The 20,220-nt window shown below is 43.0% G+C and overlaps 1 protein-coding gene and 1 long non-coding RNA gene across 25 annotated transcripts in view; both read right to left on the reverse strand.

Annotated features, from left to right (window-relative positions):
* LOC308459352 overlaps nucleotides 1-3,859 on the reverse strand; it is a 6,534-nt gene extending 2,675 nt beyond the window's left edge. Inside the window, exons 1-2 of the long non-coding RNA XR_013978022.1 lie at nucleotides 3,709-3,859; nucleotides 1,259-1,318 (exon numbers count right to left, since the gene is read on the reverse strand). This is a non-coding gene — a long non-coding RNA (uncharacterized lncRNA). The remainder of the gene's footprint in view (nucleotides 1-1,258; nucleotides 1,319-3,708) is intronic.
* Nucleotides 1-20,220, reverse strand: part of NRXN3 (neurexin 3) — a 1,227,884-nt gene that overhangs the window by 623,306 nt on the left and 584,358 nt on the right. The window lies entirely within an intron of this gene.

Here is a 20,220-nt window from a genome sequence, read left to right on the forward strand (position 1 = left end):
ACAGGACCATTTAATTGCTTATAATAATAGTTACTTGGTTCATACAATCAGTGAACTCAAGGCTAGTCAGAGAAATAATCTCACATGGAAAGTAATGCACCCCACAACCCCATCTTCCTAGGGAGATAAGGTAATGTGTATTGTATTTTAATATTTTGCTGGAGGCTGTCCAGAGTGGCTGGGGAAACCCAGCCAGATGAGCAGGGTATAAATAATAAAGTATTATTCTTATTATTAGACCAAACCTAAGAAGTTAGGGCATCCATGTCACAGTGAAAGAAATTGTGGTTCTTTGGGATATACTGTAATCTTACACATCTAGTTGGTTGCATGTTTCAAAAGATCTGAAAGAAAAGCTTCAGCAAAGACATTATCATTTTAAATCCGTAATATATGCATCCTTGCATCACACACTGTGGAAGCATTGATGCCGCATGCTTTTCAGGACATCTAAAGACATGGCAGCATTTGAAGCCATATGCCAGTGGCCAAATGGGCAAATACTTCTTATATGCCCGTAGTTCTCCTTTCCTTCCACTGAGCATTCGGGAACTATGCTTGCTGCAGACTGGGAAACAGCTGCTTCTTTCTAACCTAGAGGAAGAAATAAAGTTGTCCCTCTATTGTGGAAAGTCTTTCTCAATGAAAAGGTGACACAGATGTATGTGATCATTATCAAAGTGTGATCACACGTTCCCGGAAGGCAACTGGGCTCTGGAGAATCTGCTGTTTGCATCTTGAAGAGCCTTCCTCTTCATACAGAATAGTGTTAACACAAGTGCAGAAAGCACCTGTTTTGTTTTTGGAGTGCGGGTGCCCATTTTCCCTAACAATACATTATTGCACAAAGTGGAGACCTGGGAAGAAGAAGAAGAGCCTGGCATTTAGCAGATCACTCCACACCTGGGCATAGCAAAGAGACAGAGAAATCTCATAATTTAAAGGCAGCCAGAGGAATACGAGAAGCAGACAGCATGCCGGGCAGGAGACTGTCTCTCTCATGTTAACATCTGTCAAGGTAGAAGCTGCTGCCGCTGAATAGCAGCTCCCTTCAGCTTGAAAAACCCATACATGTCACATGGCTTTAAAGCTAAGGAAATATACATATTGAATGCTGTCTGGAAAGGAGGAAAATAAAATTATTATTTAAGAGTTGCAGCCAGCATTTAAAATTAGATTTTGCATAGGCTGTTGCCTTAATGATGATGACAGGTATAATCAGTGCTATTTTTCTAGAAAAAGAGGTGCCAGAACTCACCACAAACGCCTCCCTCGTTCTCTTAGGATGGTAGTGGTGCCCACCCGAGAGGTGCTAGAGCTGAAAAAATGTCCTGGTTATAATGGCAGTGAAAAATAATCTGAGAACCTAAATAAAGAGAAATTGACCTTTCCTCCCTGATTCTGTGTATATGTGTTTCCAATACTCAGCTTTTCTTTCAGGTGAATTTGTTGAGATGGCTTCTCATCATAAATTACCATTCTCTTTCTCCACAAATGTACTTAATGATGAAGAAGGATTCTCCCCTTTTCTGGTAATAGAGCTTTTTTACTCTGTTAACAAGAAATCAGGCAGGCACTGTCCCTGCCAAGTTCCAGATGCCTAGTTAAAATTGTTTTATATTCCAGGAGACCTTTGCACCATGAATGCTGTTCTGATGTTTTATTCTCCACTGATTTAATTCATGCTTTACATTCTGTATTTTGTACATTTTTTTATCCTTTGTAAGCTGGTTTGAGGCCCAGATGAGGTGAAAAGCAGAATATAATTTAATAAATAAAGATGATAATTTAAAAAGGGTTGTCCCTCTTTTTGGAGCAAGGAGCTGGTTCACGGGGGCAAGAAGGGAAGAAGGGATGGAGCCACAGCTCTCAGTCCCCAATCCAATCTGTGCTTAAGGCTAGTGATCATTTCCACTAATAATTAAAGAAAAGCAAGCATTCAATTCAATACCATTTGCACAGTAGGACCAAGCTGCCATTTTTTTTTTTAATTGGCCTGTTTGTTTAGGCAGAACAGAACAGAAGGTGGAAGGGAATCCAGAGGAGACCATATCTCTCTCCTTCCAAAGTGCAGTTTTGCTTCGGAGCAGGAGCTTCGGAAATCAAGAAAGCTCCCCCTCCCCTCCGCTACCACCCGGTTGTCGCTTCCTCTCAGCTGTCATTCCCCAAACACCAGCCATTTATACTGCAGTAAACAGTACATTAGCTCCCAGACAGTTCTTAATCTGTCATTCCTTTCGTTAGGATCCACTCTGTCTACTCAACAGATGAGGCTCCTTGAAGTGCCTCCCTTTCTCCTAATGAAGTGGCAGGCAAGTAACCTTTCTCTTTGGCAGAGCTCTGGAGTGGCGCAGTACCACTGCACAAGCATCGCCTCATTTAACCTCCTGTTTTCTTGATCTCCCTCCCTTTCTCTTCAGCCCTCCCCTTCCCATTACACTTAACACCCTATGCTGGTGAGATGTTTGACCCTGACATTCCTGGAGGGCGACATCCTCCACCAACATTATCCCACCATCTGCTCTGCACTGAACTGCTAGCTCCTGGGGTTTCGTTTCTCAGAGCTGTTCCATCCTTGACCTCTGCTGACACTGAGCCTGCCTGATACTGGAGAGGTGCTTGGGCTGCACAGGGGACAATTACCCCCCCCCCCCGAGAAATGCACAGTGATTTCTATGAACTGCAAATAAGTTGCTTATGCCCACAGAGCTGGCAGAAGCAGCACCCCTCATTCTCTAATATCATAAAGCTGGCACTCTGAATAACACCGTTCGTGTTTTAAAGGGAAAACACTACTAGAAACTGAACGTTTCCCCTAATATTTCACAGGTACTGTAGCTTCTTTTGTGCAACTGAAACCCATGGCTTCTTGACCTGTATGGCCAGAGGAAGCAACTGGTTTCTATGAGGTGCCCTTAAGATGTTGTAGAACCGCAACACTTATCACCCCTGACCCGTGGCCATGCTGTAGGGGGCTGATGGGAATTGCAGTCCCACCTGAAGGACACCACTTTGTCTACCCCTGGCTGATGGGAAGTGGTCATGTAGAAAGGTAAAACAAACACTACCATTCTTATCTCCCCGCTGTTCATAATTCTTTGTCTCTCCTTTCTAGGTAAGAATAAATATGTCCAACCCCTTCAGACATTCCTCAGAATGCTCATGATTTGCATTTAGCTAAAGATGGTGATTCAGAAGGCTTCTGTTGCTGTTTCTGAATGGGGATCATAGTATGCATTCAGAATGGAAGCCAAAGGTAATCATGATGTGTAACAAACAAGCTGACAAGAGAGCCAACAGTATAACAAAAGCAACTTATCCTAATATCCACAGTTCTCTACTCTTAAGCACACAGTTGCACTTGACGATCCTTCCTTTTATTTTTAGCCTCTTACATTATGCATTCAATGAGCCGCTGTGAGATCTTGGGATTAACTTCTTCTAGAACACCTCTCTGTTGCTAATCAAACTAACCTTGGCTGCTAATTCGCACGTCTTAGTCACTTTTCCAACCTCTCTGCACCTAATTGTTCCTGAGAACAAACTCCTTGATGACTCTTGCCCTCCTTCTCCCTATTATTTTTAGTACTCTGTTGGGAGCCGCCCATAGTGGCTGGGGAAACCCAGCCAGATGGGTGGAGTATAAATAATAATAATAATAATAATAATAATAATAATAAACAGAGGAGAAAAATGAATTTTCATTACTTTTTTCTCACTGGTGCATCTTTCCACGTTATTGATTGTGTGTGCGCACATGCACGGTAAATTTTCAGCTGCACGAAAACACGCATTTGTTGCATGGAAGCCAGATTTCTTGTCTCAAGGTAATGGAGAAAGGGAGAGAATCACACTTGCCCAGTACTCAAATATTTCATCACTGGGGCAATGATATTTTCCCGTCCACTCACCATGCCACTACCAGTGCTACTGAGACTATTGTGAGAGTACATAGGATGAAGTGATCATAATGGTCCTGGCTCCACTGGAGAGAGCCCATGACATCACTAGCAGCCAGTGACAAATCCTCTCCTCCCCATTCTGTGTTGTTGCTACCCCATTCTGTTTTGTTGTTGTTTTCCAGATTATTTGATGACATTGATTTCCCTCAATAATGCTTGTCTCAAATTATCCTTTACACAGAGGCTAGACATGGGGAGGCAGATGCAGACCTGGATTACTGGCCCATCCACAACACCATACACCCTGCTCTCCCCTCCCCTGATAGCTGAGCATTCATGCAGGGTCATGCAGAAGCCTGTGTATATACAGCAGAACACCCATAGGCTTCCCTTCATAAATGTTCATGCTCAACCCACAGGTATCAGTTGGGTATATAATGATATGAATTTGAGAATATCTAAAATACACATTTTTTTTAATGCAGAGTGGTATGTTTTTTGAACCAAGAACTGCTCAAAAGAATGTAGAGATGTGTGTAACGATTTAAAAGATGATGATGCCCCAGTCTGTGCATCCATGTACGTTCTGATTCAGGAGGTGAGAATTAAGTCAGTTGGCTTTAAAATGTGGACTGAACATAATTCTGTTCTATCCCCAACTGGCAGGACTTCCAAAAGCTGCAGGTGTGCCTTAGCCACACCTTTGTCAAATGGCTCATCTCTGAGGGCTGCGTTGGTCTGATGAAGATGACCAGGCACAATGAATTTGCCTGCTAAACTGCAGCTCCATCTTTACTCTAAGTACAGCATTCGCAAGAAGACATTTTAAAGGCATGAGCCCAGATTCAGCTGAGTTGCATATGAGCTGCCTCCATAAAGAACTCATGGCCCCAGCTCTGTTTTTACAGCTCTGAATCTGGAGTGGGTATGCACTCTTGTCTTCCCCAGATTATACTGTCTAACCTAGAGCTAAGTTATTTGACTGTAAGAAGCTAGTGTTAATGGGATAAAAGGATGAAACACTGCAGCAGGCTGGATGTTGTCATCTCACTATACACCCAATTACACACCACCCAGAACTCAGGATCACTTGGACAATGGGATTAAGCCTAAATGAGCTGGGGGCAGCTGACACTTGACCAAACAACCCTCCTCTCCTCCCCACATCTTCTGTTGTTCATTATAAATGACCTATTACTGAGTCTGAGGTAATGCAAGCTTCGGTCAGGGCTAACAAAGACGTGGAGGGTGAGATCCTGTTTGTAGTGTGCAATCCCATTAGGGAAGATTAATCACCTTTTAACTTGCAATTCTGCATCTTGGCTTAAACACCAAGAAGGCAGGGAGAGAAGCATCCATCACATTAACCAAACAACGTAGGAAACACTTTGCAGCTGATAAAATACAGGGCATTGAAGCAGCAACCAGGTTGGTCAGAATAAAGGACTTTGTTCTTGGGGTGGGGGACCAGGAGAAGGAAAGTACAGTCAGATGGGAGGTTATCCTCTTCCCAAAAAGAATTATGGTAGGGCAAAAGCTCCAGGCGACAACAGAGCCCACTGTGGCTAGATTATGTACATATGAACACTAAGTAGTGCTGGAGTGCAATGAGCCTTGAGGAGGTCACCTTGGGGCCTTTGGAAAATACAGGATTGTCATTTGGCAGCCATCTTCCAAGCATCTTCCGCAATGTCATCAATGAAGATGAGCTTGAGGCATGAGAAGAAATAGGACAAATGCCAACAGTTGTCCAGTAGTAATAAAATAGGCAGTTTTTGATGTATCACACTTGTCTGGATCTGAAGTGTGTGTGTGTGTGTGTGTGTGTGTGTGAGAGAGAGAGAGAGAGAGAGAGAGAGAGAGAGAGAGAAACCAGGAACCTGCTTTATAGTGGGTCAGACTATTTGTCTGTCTAGCCCAATATTGCCTAACTAGCAGTGGCCTGCCAGGATCCTGGGCAGAGGAACGTCTTTTACATCACCCACCACATGACCTTTTAAACTGGAGGTGAACCTGGAGACTTTTGCATGCATAGTCTATGCTCTATTATTGAGCTTCTGGTGAAGTAGTGAGGAAGGTTAGCAGTTTGGTGTTAATGAGGCAGAAGGCATTCCACTATATTCAGCTCAATTCTGGCTGGGGATTATTTTTTAATCTACCCATAGCATTTCAAACCGTACGGCTGTAATTTCTCCAAGACCTCAACTTCTGCTTTGCCACTCCCCTACCTACAGCTATCCATTGTTAGGTGAGTTTCCATCCGTTTTGAAACACACAGGCATGGGGAAGTCTGAAACTGTGGACTAGCTCTGTGCCCCACACCTGCCCCAGATTCTGCTCTCCTTCTGATGATCAAAGAACAACCATTGCAGCATCACCCCCAATTGATTGTACTGCCTCAGGTAGCCCAGGTAGAACCACAGCCCTCACCAGCTTCCTTCTTAACCATCCCAGATTCTAGCAGGAGGTCACCTGACTGACACCCATTTGATCCTGTAGCCCTGTCCTTCGCAGTTTTGAGGTCTCAGAGCTGTCTGTCTTCCAGACCCCACCACTACTAGGGTTGCCATATTTCAAAAAGTTAAAACCAGAACGCCCAGAAAGCACCACCTTTTGGAAATTCCCCCCAGACATCAATTCCACCTTTGAAATCCCAGAAATGTCTGGGAAAATCCAGACACATGGCAGCCCTAACCATTATTGTCTCCTGTGAAGGGCACAGGGATGCACAGTTGCTCTTTTAGGGTGGCCGGCTTGTGAATCACATCAAAAGGGGAGCATCAACCCCCCCAAAAAGGATAAAAAAGAAACAGATTTGCATAAACACTACATATGCTAATTTATATGCACAGCTGTGTAAACAGTCCTATCTTGTCTTGCACTACTCACTGGAAATCCTACAGGCCTACAGCCCTGCAGAGTCTGGAAATATGATACAGATACCTCTCTCAATCACCCAGCAAAGGAAAGGCAAAGGTTCTATTGTCAAGTCCTGACATCAATTCCACTAGACTTGCTCCCCTGCACATTCACAGCAGCTCACCTCCATAATAGCCACTCTTCTGATATTCCCTTATTCATTTCCCAAGGGGAAATTAATGCTTTTATTTATTTATTTATACTGCACAACAAGAGAGTGAGAAAGAGACTGACAGTCCTGGCTCTGACTGACTGTAGCCTAATGCCCAATAATTGCTTCAAGCTGACATTGTGAAACATAGCACAATTCCATGCCTCTTATGGTACTTTCATCACAAGAGGAGGCAGCCCACTACAGTTAAAAAACAAAACAAAAATCCCTTCTCATCTCAGGCGAGTGAGATCCATTGTGATCTGGCATTCCTTGGCATTAACCATTCCCTGTAGCGCCACTTCTTGGACAACAAATTACAGTTGGGGGGGGGGAGGAGGGTCACTGCAGAATATTGTCTTTCATTCTTAAATATTCTTATTAACAAATTCTGTAAAAATAAAAAGTGTACTGTATTTCACTTCAATTTTTAAAAAATTGCGGGGAGGGAATCACATATAATTTAATAAACATTTGCAAGTGGTTCCTCAGTGAGTTGTAAAAGGGTAGGAGCACCTTCCCTATAAGGAAAGGTGAATAGAGGATAAGTCTCCTGGTAGCTATCAGAACCAGATTACATTCAATTTTAGGAAGCTGTCTTATACGAAATCAGGCCATTGGTCTTTACCTTAGTATTTTGGTCAGAGGCACTCCAGGGTTTCAGATGGGAAGTCTTCCTCAGCCCTACCTGGAGATGCCAGGGTTCTGTGCCAAATTTAAGAGGCTACATAGCATTACCCAAAAAATGCATGTTATTCTAACAGAAAGGTTAATGGAAGAAGAAATACTGACCGTTTACATCTGCAATCCAACAAATTGCAACCTAACCATCTAGCTAATATAAAATTTTGTATTAGCTTGAAATTTATGGTTTCTTGAGACACTAAAACATACTTTAGTGGGTGTGTAAAACCGGCCACTGGTAGCTATTGGCCAGAATAACTATATTGAACCTCCAGCTTCAGAGGCAACATTTATTGGAAAACCAGTTGCTGGTGAGCCATAGCATGGGAGGACTACTTCCTTCATGTCTTGCTTGTGGGCTTCTGGTTGACCAATGTGGAAAACAGGGGGCTGGATGAGATAGATCTCTTGTATGACACAGCAGAATTATTCTTATGCTTTTTGCAAACAGAATGGAAAATATGCTCACAAACAGCCCTGAAGCTCTGAGCCGAAAGTGAATATGCTTAGCAAAAATATCATCTTAGATACTAGCCTTTGGTGTTGGTGGGGTATGGACTGTGGCCAAGTTTTTTCTGGCCAACGTGCTGTCAATATCCAGAGCTAGCCTGAGCCTGCCCTGTATTGGTTTAGCATCCTGAAAGCTTGAGCTCCCTCCCACATATTTCCCCAGGTCTGCATCTCTCATTAAAGGTCTTCACTGTTTATTTTATCAACTCTTCTTAGAGGAATGTATTTCAGAGTATGTAGAGGTTTCCTCTTTCTCTCTCTCTCTCCCTCTCTCTCTCTGGGGACCTGATATAGGGTAGTGGATTTGTTGGTTGCAGAAATGCTTAGGTATGAAGGATGAATGTGTTCACATTTCAAAGCAAACAGACCTAATTAGCCACTCTCATACTTAAATGCAGATTGGACATAGCTATCCATTGGATTACACACTTCTCTGAATTTTGCAGCCCAGTTCCGGTTGAAGAAATTTGCACAAAAATGCAAAGATGGATGGAATAGAGCCACAATACAGCAGAATACCGCAAGTCTCCAATTACCGTATTTTTTGCTCTATAAGACTCACTTTTTCCCTCCTAAAAAGTAAGGGGAAATGTGTATGTGTCTTATGGAGCGAATGCAGGCTGTGCAGCTATCCCAGAAGCCAGAACAGCAAGAGGGATTGCTCCTTTCACTGCGTAGCGATCCCTCTTGCTGTTCTGGCTTCTGAGATTCAGAATATTTTTTTTCTTGTTTTCCAAAAACTAGGTGCGTCTTGTGGTCTGGTGCGTCTTATAGAGCGAAAAATACGGTATCTCCCCTTCCAAAGGAAGCCAAACAAGTATGCACAGCTCCTGGAACTTCTCACCACTCAGGGAAGTTTAAAGTCTGTAAAGGTGTGAATATCTCCTTAAAACAGCCACTCAAATGCTAGCCAACCCCTGACTCTTATCTGCAAAGGAATAACCAAGAGACCCTGCTTGAACAACACATCAGAATGCTTCATGGATAACTCTTTATAGGGCGCCATTCTAACACCAACACACTCTGCCAGCGGAAGTTTACAAAGCAGTGGAGCCACTGCTGAATCCACAGCCTTGCTACTTATAGCAGACATGGAGGTAGGTGGAGGTGGGGGGAGCAGGATGAGCAGGCTTGTATTGAGCCTAATGTCATTGTGAAACAGCTGTGAGACCAGCTCAAGGTTCAGCTGGTCTCAAGCCATCTCAGCTCAACCCCTCACCCTTCTCACCTTCAGAACACCCTTTTCTGGGGCTTTCTGCTAGACCCCATTGGGCCTAGCCAGCGGGCCTCTGTCCCCCTTCATGTGCAGTGGCAGAAGGGGGAGGCCAGCACTGACAGGAGTCTGGCTCACTCAGGAGGGTTGGGTTTAGGGATATCTCCACTTAATTCAACCCTCCTCCAATCCAATCTGGCAAAAGGGGTTTGGATTGCTCTGCCCATGACCATCTTGGAGAATAAAACACCAATGGAAAGGGCTCCCCATCCCAATGCAATTCTCCTCATTTATGTTCCTGGTGGATGGCCTTCCAAAAGTCTTTGCATTGGTGAGGAATATTTCATGATACAGAAATGGCTCTCAGACACAGGGAATATCACCAGCTTAATCTGACCAGGGAAGCTTTGCTTTGTAGTTTATGATTATTTCTATTATTATATTCATATCCTGCCTTTCCCTCACTCTGCCCATGTGTTTTTGATCTTTGCTGAGAAAACAATGGTCACATTTGCACTTCATGACAGTAAGCCAGGATTCCTAGCCTACTTTGCATCTGCATGTGACCCATTCACTCCTGATTGCTCAAGCAGATGAAACTAATCGGGAAGGGGCATCCTATCACGATGAGTGAGCCTGGGATCCTGGTTTTGGCTCCCAACTATGAATCCTAGTTTAAAGACTCCAGTTTACCATTCTGGCCTGTTTCAGGATACTGGGCTTACCAGTCCTTCCTAGTTAGTTTTACCCGCTCATGCAAAAGGAGGAGCAAAATGGCTGAATATAATGGTCCTTCAAAGAGAGCCAAGATAAGCCCAGAATCCTGGCTGATTGTGATGTGCAAGTGTGGCCAATATGAAGCTAAGACGGGGGAAAAGTTTACTTTTGTGTTCCCTTTTCAGACAATTAGTGGAGACTTCAAACAACTTCCTAATGGTGACTCCATGATTGAAAGCTCCCCTCCTGCCCCAGTGAAGATACATTACATGGCATTTACCGTGATTATTTACAGCAGAGCCTATCAGATTAATAGTTGCCCACTAGAAAACTGCAGATTCAGGACTTCAGGTCCAAATGAGTCCTGAAGCAAGTGCGTAACCTTTGCAACAACTATGGAAAGAGAGTCATTATTTAAAGCAATGCTGTCAATTTAGCTTAGGCTGTGAAATTTCAGGAGGATTAAATAAAGAAGCTGCTTCTTAAACAAACTTGAGGTATATTTTCCTTGACTATGGGCAATGTTTTCGGCCTCCAAATGAAAATTGGAAGCCCAGGCCATCAACAGAAGGTGAAACTAGCCACTAGAAGTATAGGGAAGGAAGCCGTTAATGGAAGAAATCCACAAACCTTTAAGTGGCACAAGTTGAGTGCTGAACTGAATGTTCAACTTCCCAAATTTCTCACTATTCTCTTTTTTTGGGAGGGGGGCACCCCATTTGAACATTAGAAGCACTAGACATTCAGGTGGAAGGATATTCAGGTGGGGATAGTAACACTTGCAGAATATACTGCCATGTGGTCTGAGGGTTTCTTTCCCCATTCCCCTTTTTTAGTCACTTTAAAAGCAAAGACACAGCTCAGATGAGATCTGGCCAGCAACACAACTGCTGTGTCCTTTGAAAAATGAAGCCACAAATGTCCTTGGGAAGAAGCTATGTAATGCAGTAGGCATTGTTATTTAGGCATTTCATGGGGTGAGGGGAAGATGGCGACCCCCATGAGCTGCCCATGGGGGCAGCAATTCACCCTATTTCGCCCCTGGCAGTGATGCTATATAATCACCTACTATCTTTCCGGGGGGGGGGGTGTAACTCCGGTATTCTTTCAAAGCAGACAAGGTATGAGACATCTGCATTGCCAGTGGGTACACGACTGAATTATGGTTTCACTTTTATAATAACCAAAAATCATCTCTTATACCACTTATATATTTGTAAGATGTACTACTTCCACCTGAGAACCTTGCAATTTTAATCACAAATAAATGTCTACAAATGTCTACAAATTTCTCATTCTCCCTCCTTGCTTCATTTAGATCACGGCTGGGGAAACTGTGGCCCCTCCAGATATTACTGGACTACAAATCCCATCATTCCTGATCATTGGCCATGCTGGCTGATGAGTGTTGGGAGTCCAATAACTTTTGGAGGGCTGTAGGCTCCTCATCCCTGATTTAGCAGAAAGGTCCTATAAAGGTGGGGATGACCAGCTCACTGATTGGGCACTGTAGATGCTTCCCAGGGTGTCAAGGTTCCATTCTAGAATGCTCAGGAAATTCCATCATTCCTCGGCCTTCCTTGCCTTTTGAGGTTTCAACATCCACCAGTGTACCTGGGAAGGATAACCCAAGGATCAGAGAGATAGGAGGTGAGAAACTGATAAGCTAAACTTCAATTGCTGCTCGCTGTGTGTTCTGTCATCCATGAATGGACAGCTTTGAATCCCCATGGCTGGACCTAAAGCAATACTCATTGTAGCAGAGCAAAAGCAGTTCACTGTAAGATAAACACCATCCCTTTCTCTGCTCTCTCTCTCTTGCACTCAGGGTGACACATATTTAAGCTACACTCAGTGGACATGTCAAGACAGGATAGCTGTTCTTAATGCTCCCGAGGAGTCGTGATGCTATTTAATAACACTGTTTCCCCAAACGCAGTTCCTCATGCAGCCTATAGCAGCTTCCTAAACTGTCCTAAGTGATGGCAGAACCGCAGGGTTTTGTAAGCAAGGAGGGGAAATGAAAACTGCCCAGAGCCAAATAGCGCTTGTGATCTTGGAAAACCTCTTTGTGAGATTAATTTGGAAAGGAGGGGAGGGGAGAAGGCAGCAAGAGTGAAATGGATTCTTCTAACTTCATTTGTGGTTTGCTCTTTGCAATCCACGGGTGTATTTGTTTGTGTGGTGTCTGCCTGCATCTGGTTGACTTACAGAGCCACAGCACCATCTAGCGGGGTAGAAAAAAAGGAAAACAAGAGCACTCTTTATTCTGCCAAATGAGTGAGGTGCAAGGTTTTTGACTGCTCTGATTTTCCATTGGGCTGAGAAATATCTCCATTACATCAGTTCAATTTTTACCCTTTTTGGGTTTTAAAAAAGAAATTATTCATTTTTGCTCTTTTATAGAAGAAACAATAAACAACATTCTATTTATAATTGCCCAAGCTCATTACTGCTAATATAAACATTGGGGGCCTATGCAAAAATAGAGATGTGTGGGCAGAGAACCATCTGCTGAATATGCTGCCTGCCAGAAACTCTATTCTGCCTACGATAGCATGAATTTGGAGGTCTTGTGTGCTTAAAATGGGCTATGCAATCACACCCCAAACCCAATGGTTTTAAGGGGGTAGAGAAAAAATAGGCACCATTACAATCCAAGCTGGACTTAAAGAAGTTCATTACATTTTTCCTTGTCATAAATACTCAGTTCCCCATAACTGAGTAAATACCTGGAAGGTTTTAGTATTTCCCACTAATAACAGAATGAGAAGAGACTGATGGAAACTGTTATGTCGCCAAATAACAAAACTATTTTAATAATTAGAAATGATAAGCGGCAGAGTTCTCACAACCTCTCACAGTTCACACATGGGAATTTATTATTAGTATTAGCATTAGCATTCCTACACCTCCCAGAGCATAAAGTTAGGGCTGCTTGAGGGGCTCAGTCTTTATGAATTCTGATACAAACTGACCTGATTGCCATTTGCCAGATTTATGTGCAGATCGGAATTTTTGTTATCCAACAGGTTTTGCACTTCCCAAATGTCTTTGATGCAATTTCAGGCTCAAAGGCACATGTCAAAATAGATTTAACATGCATGTATTGAATACACACACACACACACACACACACACACACACACACAGGTGTGGGGATATTTTAGGGGAAATGCATTTGAAAGTAGCATTTAAATATTATCTTGGTGACCTCAAGATGTATCAGACAATGACTAATCTCTGAGCAATAACCATGGTAGTTGGGCAAGGTGGGAGGTAGAGTTCCAACAACATCTGGATGGCACACAGTTGCAGCAGACAATGCTTCAAGATCCCTGACCTTTCTTTAGGTTTAAAATATGCTATCCAAAGCAAAAAATAAATAAATTCTAGCTCTATAAATTTATTGACGGGTTCACAGCTCATCAGTTGAGAACATGCTGTGCATGCAGCACGTCACAGGTTCAATCTCTCTAACATACTAGAGGTATTTTCTGCTGCTCCAGAGAAGCGGACACGGAGCAATGGATCCAAACTACAAGAAAGAAGATTCCACCTAAACATTAGGAAGAACTTCCTGACAGTAAGAACTGTTCGACAGTGGAATTTGCTGCCAAGGAGTGTGGTGGAGTCTCCTTCTTTGGAGGTCTTTAAGCAGAGGCTTGACAACAATATGTCAGGAGTGCTCTGATGGTGTTTCCTGCTTGGCAGGGGGTTGGACTCGATGGCCCTTGTGGTCTCTTCCAACTCTATGATTCTATGATTCTATGATTCTAGGTATGTTAGAAGGATCAGGTGGCAGGTGAGGTGAAAGACCTTCTGCCTGAGATCCTGGAAAACTGCTGCTGGTCAGGATAGACCACCCTGGGCAACATGGAAAAATAGTTTCCTATAACACTGGCTCTATGTGATGGCAGCATTTTGCAGGCTGATACTCATTTGACCTAGCTCTGTTTTATTATTTTCTGGGATTTATATTCTCTTGATTTGCTTTTTAAACTAGTCCACACATTGCTTTCTTTAAAAAGAAAAAAGGTCAGAAAAAATTGCCAAATGAGCAGAATAATTGGGCTGGTGATGCTGAGGAGATCAGCAGGTGATGCTTCTCACAGCATCAAAATCTCGAAATCATTAGCCTCTACTTGCTAATGTGCACAAATCCAGCTGCTGTTAAAGGCCAGATATGGTCTTAAAGTAGCCTCTTTGGTCCTAGTTGGCAGGATATTCTCCAGAGTCTCTCTCTCTCTCTCTCTCTCTGTGTGTGTGTGTGTGTGTGTGTGTGTGTGTGTGTGTGTCTGTCTGTTAGAGCTAGGAAAGATCTGTGGCAGATGAACTATAAAAGACACAGATGCTTCCTAGGCCCCTACCAATCACATGACTGATGGCCTGTGATGCCTGTCATCCATCTTCATCATTCACCTGAGATCAGCAGGGCAGAGATGTAGCAGTTGGAAGGTCATTTAGTGCAATTTGGAGGCAAAAAGGAGCCGCTATGACAGATAGTTATGAGAAATCAGCAAAGCTGACAGAGGCTTTTATTGGGCCAAGCGAGGCAATTAAGTTAGAAGCACAAGCAAAGGGAAGATGAATTGGACCCCTGACCATGTTTCTGTTGAGATGACGGCCCATGTCCATTTGAAAAGAACAATTTATGCTTGGCGGGTGCATTATTGATACCAGAGTCGAGCAAGTTATTTTAGATGTGGAGCTGGCTTCAGCACCTTGGAGAGTTCATAATGCTAGAAGGCAGTCTGGGAGGGAGAGTGTGACTATGGAGGTATTCAAAACCAAAACCCAACTCAAAATCAACTCCGTATTATCCCCTTCTTTGAGCCCATGATGAACAATAGGGTAGCCACCAAATTCAGCCCTGGTTCCTAGCTCCAGCTCGGACAAAATAGGGCTTTGCTGGAATATCTAGGGAATATCTACAGCCTTCTATCAGATTTCCTGACGTCTGCAGGCCTTGCTAGATCTGTGAAAATATCTGTTGGCACTGGATTCTAAAAGCAAGCACACACCAGTCCTCAGAAGCCTAAATACTTTCTGCAGCCTGCATGAAATATTATTCCTCCTCCTGACTTCTTGGATGGTTCTTTATTGATGCATTGATGCTATACTGATGTATGAAGTCTTGAATAAAGAACTCTCAATGCTGACATGCACCAAAGACATGATTATTATTAGAAGTCTCTCAATTAGGAATGTGAACCTGTCTATTTCTAGTTCATATCATTTTTGCATTTGTCTTACCTGTAATTCCATTTTAAAGTTATCTGTGAATCTTTTAATCCTCGACAAATAAGTATTCAAATACACATTTAAATATTTATTTTGAGCAGTTTAAATTGCCAAGAACTGTGCCACAGCATCAAGAGAAGCGCAGAATCCTGTGGATAGTTTTGATCTCTGTGTTAGTAAAAGAGATGCCGATCAGGATATTGCATACAGGAGATCCACAGGGATCAAATTATTCAAGCATCCCCATGCTTGACTGGCTTAGCATAATGTGGAGCCTTGCAGAAACAAGCTCCCTCCAGTTTAGCATCTCTACATGAAAAGTTGGGTGGGGACATTGCCGTTATGGTAATACTCAACCTTCAAAATCAGAGGCAGCAATACTTCTAAATACCTGTTGCTGGGAGATGCAGGAGGGAAGCATGTTCTTGTGCTGAGGTCATGTTTACTGGTTTCCCACAGGTATCAGGTTGGACAACTGTGAGAACAGAATGCTGGACTAGATGGGCCATTGGCTTGATCAGCAAGCTCTTCTTAGGTTCTTATGACATATATTTTAATGTGAGCCTATCTTATTTGTACTTCCCGAAACAATATGTGAATGGAAACACAGCTATCTTTCGAAATAAACTCTTATTTGAATATTGCGGTGCCGTTTTCAGTCCAAAAAGTTGTACACCTTAGAAGTATACATCAGAATACATACAGTAGTGAAAACTAATATACAAAAATGCATTATATTAAGAGGTAAACACTTGCAAAAATGTGTTTATTAGGAGAAACATGCTTTAAAATGCTGGTTATTTTTCATGAGCACTTCCTTATTTTTAAAAAAATTGCAAATGCATGCAGAATTGTGGCTAACTGATTTTAAGATTGGGCAACTGAAAAGCAGAGAAATCAAAACTGATCCACCATCCTGACCTTCTCCAGCACCAAAAAATAGCAATTAGCAAAACTATATGTCTCCATGAGTCAAACAGATTGCTGGTCCAACTTTAAAGTATCACAAGAGAAATCCCAGCAGGAGTGAAAGGTTTTGGAACTGTTTAGTTGAAACTTCCTATCACTCAATTCCTGGGCCATCTGGTGGCAAGTGGGAAGAAAAAGAATAATTATTAAAGCAGTTGAGCTTCCTTCAGTATATTTTATGAAAGAGCTGCTAGGGTAAGCTTTGAAAAGTCATGCTCTTGCTTATGCAGTTATTTAACATTACTGTCTATGAAACACTGGCATTTACACAAATCACACCAGCTCCATCTAATCAAAGGCATGTCAAAAGCACAACCAATGACGGTTATATTGCTTAAGCTGAGAGGGCGGGGTGTCACAATTTTTAATGCCAGGAACAGAGTGCTTCTGAAAATCAAAACTGAGTTATAAAGGAAACCTGCCACTTCTAATCAATACAGGTCTCTGCCTCAGGCTAGAGAGAATGACATGTGACAGACTTGCTTGCTGCACTAAGTGAAATATTAGGCAATCCGGTGAGTGTTGTTCTATAGCTGGTAGGGGGAAACTGCAGAAGAGGAGAATATAGCCTGGAATATGGGTGACTGGCTTCGGCTGGGGAGTCACACCCCACTCCCCAATTTCAGATTAATTGTTGAACCAGTGTCAGCAGTGGAGTTTGTGCCAGATTGTGAAATGGAGTATGTAGCAAGGGTGTGTCAACACCCAGCTCAGGACAAAGGAGTGCACTGCAAAGGTCTCCATGCATCATCGGTCAGGTACATCAGGTTACATTCTCAGATCCTTATGAAGTAGAGGTGTGGACCCTGTTTCTAACCCTGCTTGAAAGGCAATTCAGCCCTGGAAGCTGGATTCTCCAGATGGAGAATGCTCTTTTTAGGGTAATATGAAGCAACTCCACATAGAATAATCACATAGATCCCTCCGGCTCCTTTAACACACTCAGAGATATAAAGTCTATTTCAGAAGTGTCTAAATAACCCACCTAAATCTTCCTCTCGGGAATTGTTATTGAGACAACTGAGTTTAAAATTTTCATGTTTTTCCACAATGCTCCACAGCTCAGCCTATCGTAACAGCCCCTGGATAACAAGCTTGTAACATTGCTGAGATATGTCTCCATGCACAGCTAAACTCCACTGGAGATCAGTAGGCAGTCATTTTCCAATGAGAGGCAATAATGAGCATATTAGGAAGGTCGGATAACAATCAAGAATATGGGCCTGGGCTTATCCTTTTAACTTGCTTCTGTTTTTCTTCCCTCCATCATTTTTTTTTAAAGAAACATTTACACTCACACACACACACACACACACACACACACAGACAGTTTCTATTTGTAGTATGTATTTATTCAGCTCACCACACTGTCTCCATCAAATAAGGCTTCTAAGGGATCTTCAGAGATGACTGCTGAACTTGCTTCCATCCTACTGATGTCAGTGGATGCATGAGACCATTGTACATGCAGACACAGAATCCACATGTTTGCAGATTCACATGGGCACCGATACCACCAGGGGATGACTGCAGTTCTTGTGTCAAAATGTTGCACGCAACAAGCTGTCACAAAAATTACTCCAATCACCTTAGCCATTTCCATGTTGGCCAAGGTGATAGACAGGAGAGGCAGGAGAGAAATCAGCTGATTCTACTAGGGAAGAGGAGTGCACAATTCAGGCACAAGGATCAGATCTGCACGTACTTAAACACTGACGCATAGCAAAAGTCTATCAGAGTGGGGAGCTGTTGTTAAAATTTCAAACAGCCCCAAGTTGCTAACAGTGACAACATTTGGGAATAACTTACATTTCAGCTTCGCAACTACAATCTCATGTGGATCTAGGGAGCATTCCTTCTTGGTTTTAGGCTCCTTTGGGAGGGGGGTGGGATATTAATTAATTAATTAATTGATGCAGGAGTGGGGAACCTACCTCCCAATGGATGTTGCACTCCACATCCCATCTGTTCCAGAAAGGCCAATGTTTCGGGAAAATGGAAAGTGTGGACAAGAAACATGGGTAGCACCACAGGTCACCCTCCATTGCCCTAAAGGATGAAGAATTTGCTACTCCGAAGGGACAGAGGTCTTTAGCATTTTATTTCACTTATCAATCCCAAGTGGAGCCACAACAAATTTTTCACCCACCAACATTTGGGAGATAAAAGTGAAGTGGAAAGAAAACACCACCTGTTTGCAGCTGCTTCTTTCCCTGACTTGTCATTTAAAAAAACAAACAAAAAAACCCACAGTATTTATTAGAATTCCAACACATCAAATATTAAATGCAAAACAGTCATTCTGTACCGCAGAAGTGTGGTTAGCACTCCATCAGCTGTCTGATTCATCAGCCACCCCCTTGCCATTTCTAAGCCATTTTTAAAATATGGTATTTGTGAGTTAATCCCAAATAATTATGGGAGATGCAGGAAGCAAGACACAGAGCTGATCAGATCTGGCTATGTGACAAACACACAAAGCCATATCAGAGTGAGGGCAGCAAGAATGTCATAATGGCACCATGCAGCTAAAGCACAGTGAGGGGAACTATTTTGTTTGGTTTCACAAGCCTTGCTGAAAAATTGCTGGAATGGAGGAGGGTGCATTTTGTAAAATGTGTCCCCCACACCCCCAGCTCCAGCTTAGCTGTGTTGGGCAGATGGGTTCACAGAATGCCCCTCATTCATTCTAAAATACAAATATCCCCCTTCAAGTCATCATAATTTCAATGGAACTTCCTTTCTACACATGGGCTATGAGGAGTGTAGATTCAGAGGAGACAAGAAAAGCCTAAAATTAATCAATTCCTCCTGTGTCTTTGGAAGTATCTCTCTTTAGTCTGACTCTTGGGGGATACTCATGCCACAGACTTAAACTGATTTCAAACTCATTCTCTTCTCCAGGGAACCTGAGAAACTGTAGTTCTGCAAGAGGGGCAATGAGTCTGTAACAAAGGATTCTCGGTACCAAACAAATCCAGAGTTCTTCAAGTCAGGCAAATATACAGCCAATATACATTTAAAACACAGATGGGGCCTTAGTACCATGAGAAGAACAGATGAGAAGGAGGGAGAGGATATCCTTTAGAACACTGATACGGAACATCAGGCCTTGGGGGGGGGGGGCTAATGAGACCTCTATTTGGCCCTCAGGGCTCTTCCAGGAAACTCCCTTTGTCCTTAAGGCCAGGTCCCTGAACAGCCATTTTTCATGCTTTTTCAAGCACCTTTGCCTATCTGGAATCTGTCATTCAGCTGCAATAATGCCTCTCACTTATACCGATGTGTGGGGTATATGTCAAAACCTCTTGCATAGCTCAGATGCAGACTACTGGACAAAGGTTAGCAGCTGCTGCTTCACTAACTTTCAGCTCTGCCTCTGGCCACTCCATGGCATGCGGCGCCTAGAAAATTGCCCATGAAGAAATGTGTCCCTGGGGCTGAAAAAGTTCCCCCATCTCTGCTCTAGAAAGCTTCCCTCAGGTTCTCTCTGTGGACACCTGACGCAAAACATTTGGAAACCAACTCTTCTGACGTTGATTCTCATTATTTTCAGGGCTAATTCAGTATCCCTGAGGAGTACACAAAACAATATGTCAGGCGGACATGCTTCCATACAAGCTCTTGGTCTGCATCCCAGCCTGATGCTTTGCAGTTGCTGAGAGGTGTTTCGGTGCTTGCTGAGAGGAACCTAAAAGCTCCTTGGACAGTTTCCACAATGGAAGACATTGCTCTTGTTTGGCATGCGATGCTACAAAAAACCAAAAGTGCACTTCTGTATGAAGGCTGCTGCGAAGACTTGGGATGTGAGAAAGGGAATGAAAGCCAGTGGAAATATGAAGCAAAAGGCCACTTCCAATAATGCTCCTGGGATCTATAAAAGCCACGCCACATTTTAACTTTTGCTTCTT

The sequence above is a fragment of the Podarcis pityusensis genome, assembly GCF_964106645.2.
Source record: "Podarcis pityusensis genome assembly, chromosome: 1".
In the NCBI taxonomy this organism is placed as follows: domain Eukaryota; kingdom Metazoa; phylum Chordata; class Lepidosauria; order Squamata; family Lacertidae; genus Podarcis; species Podarcis pityusensis.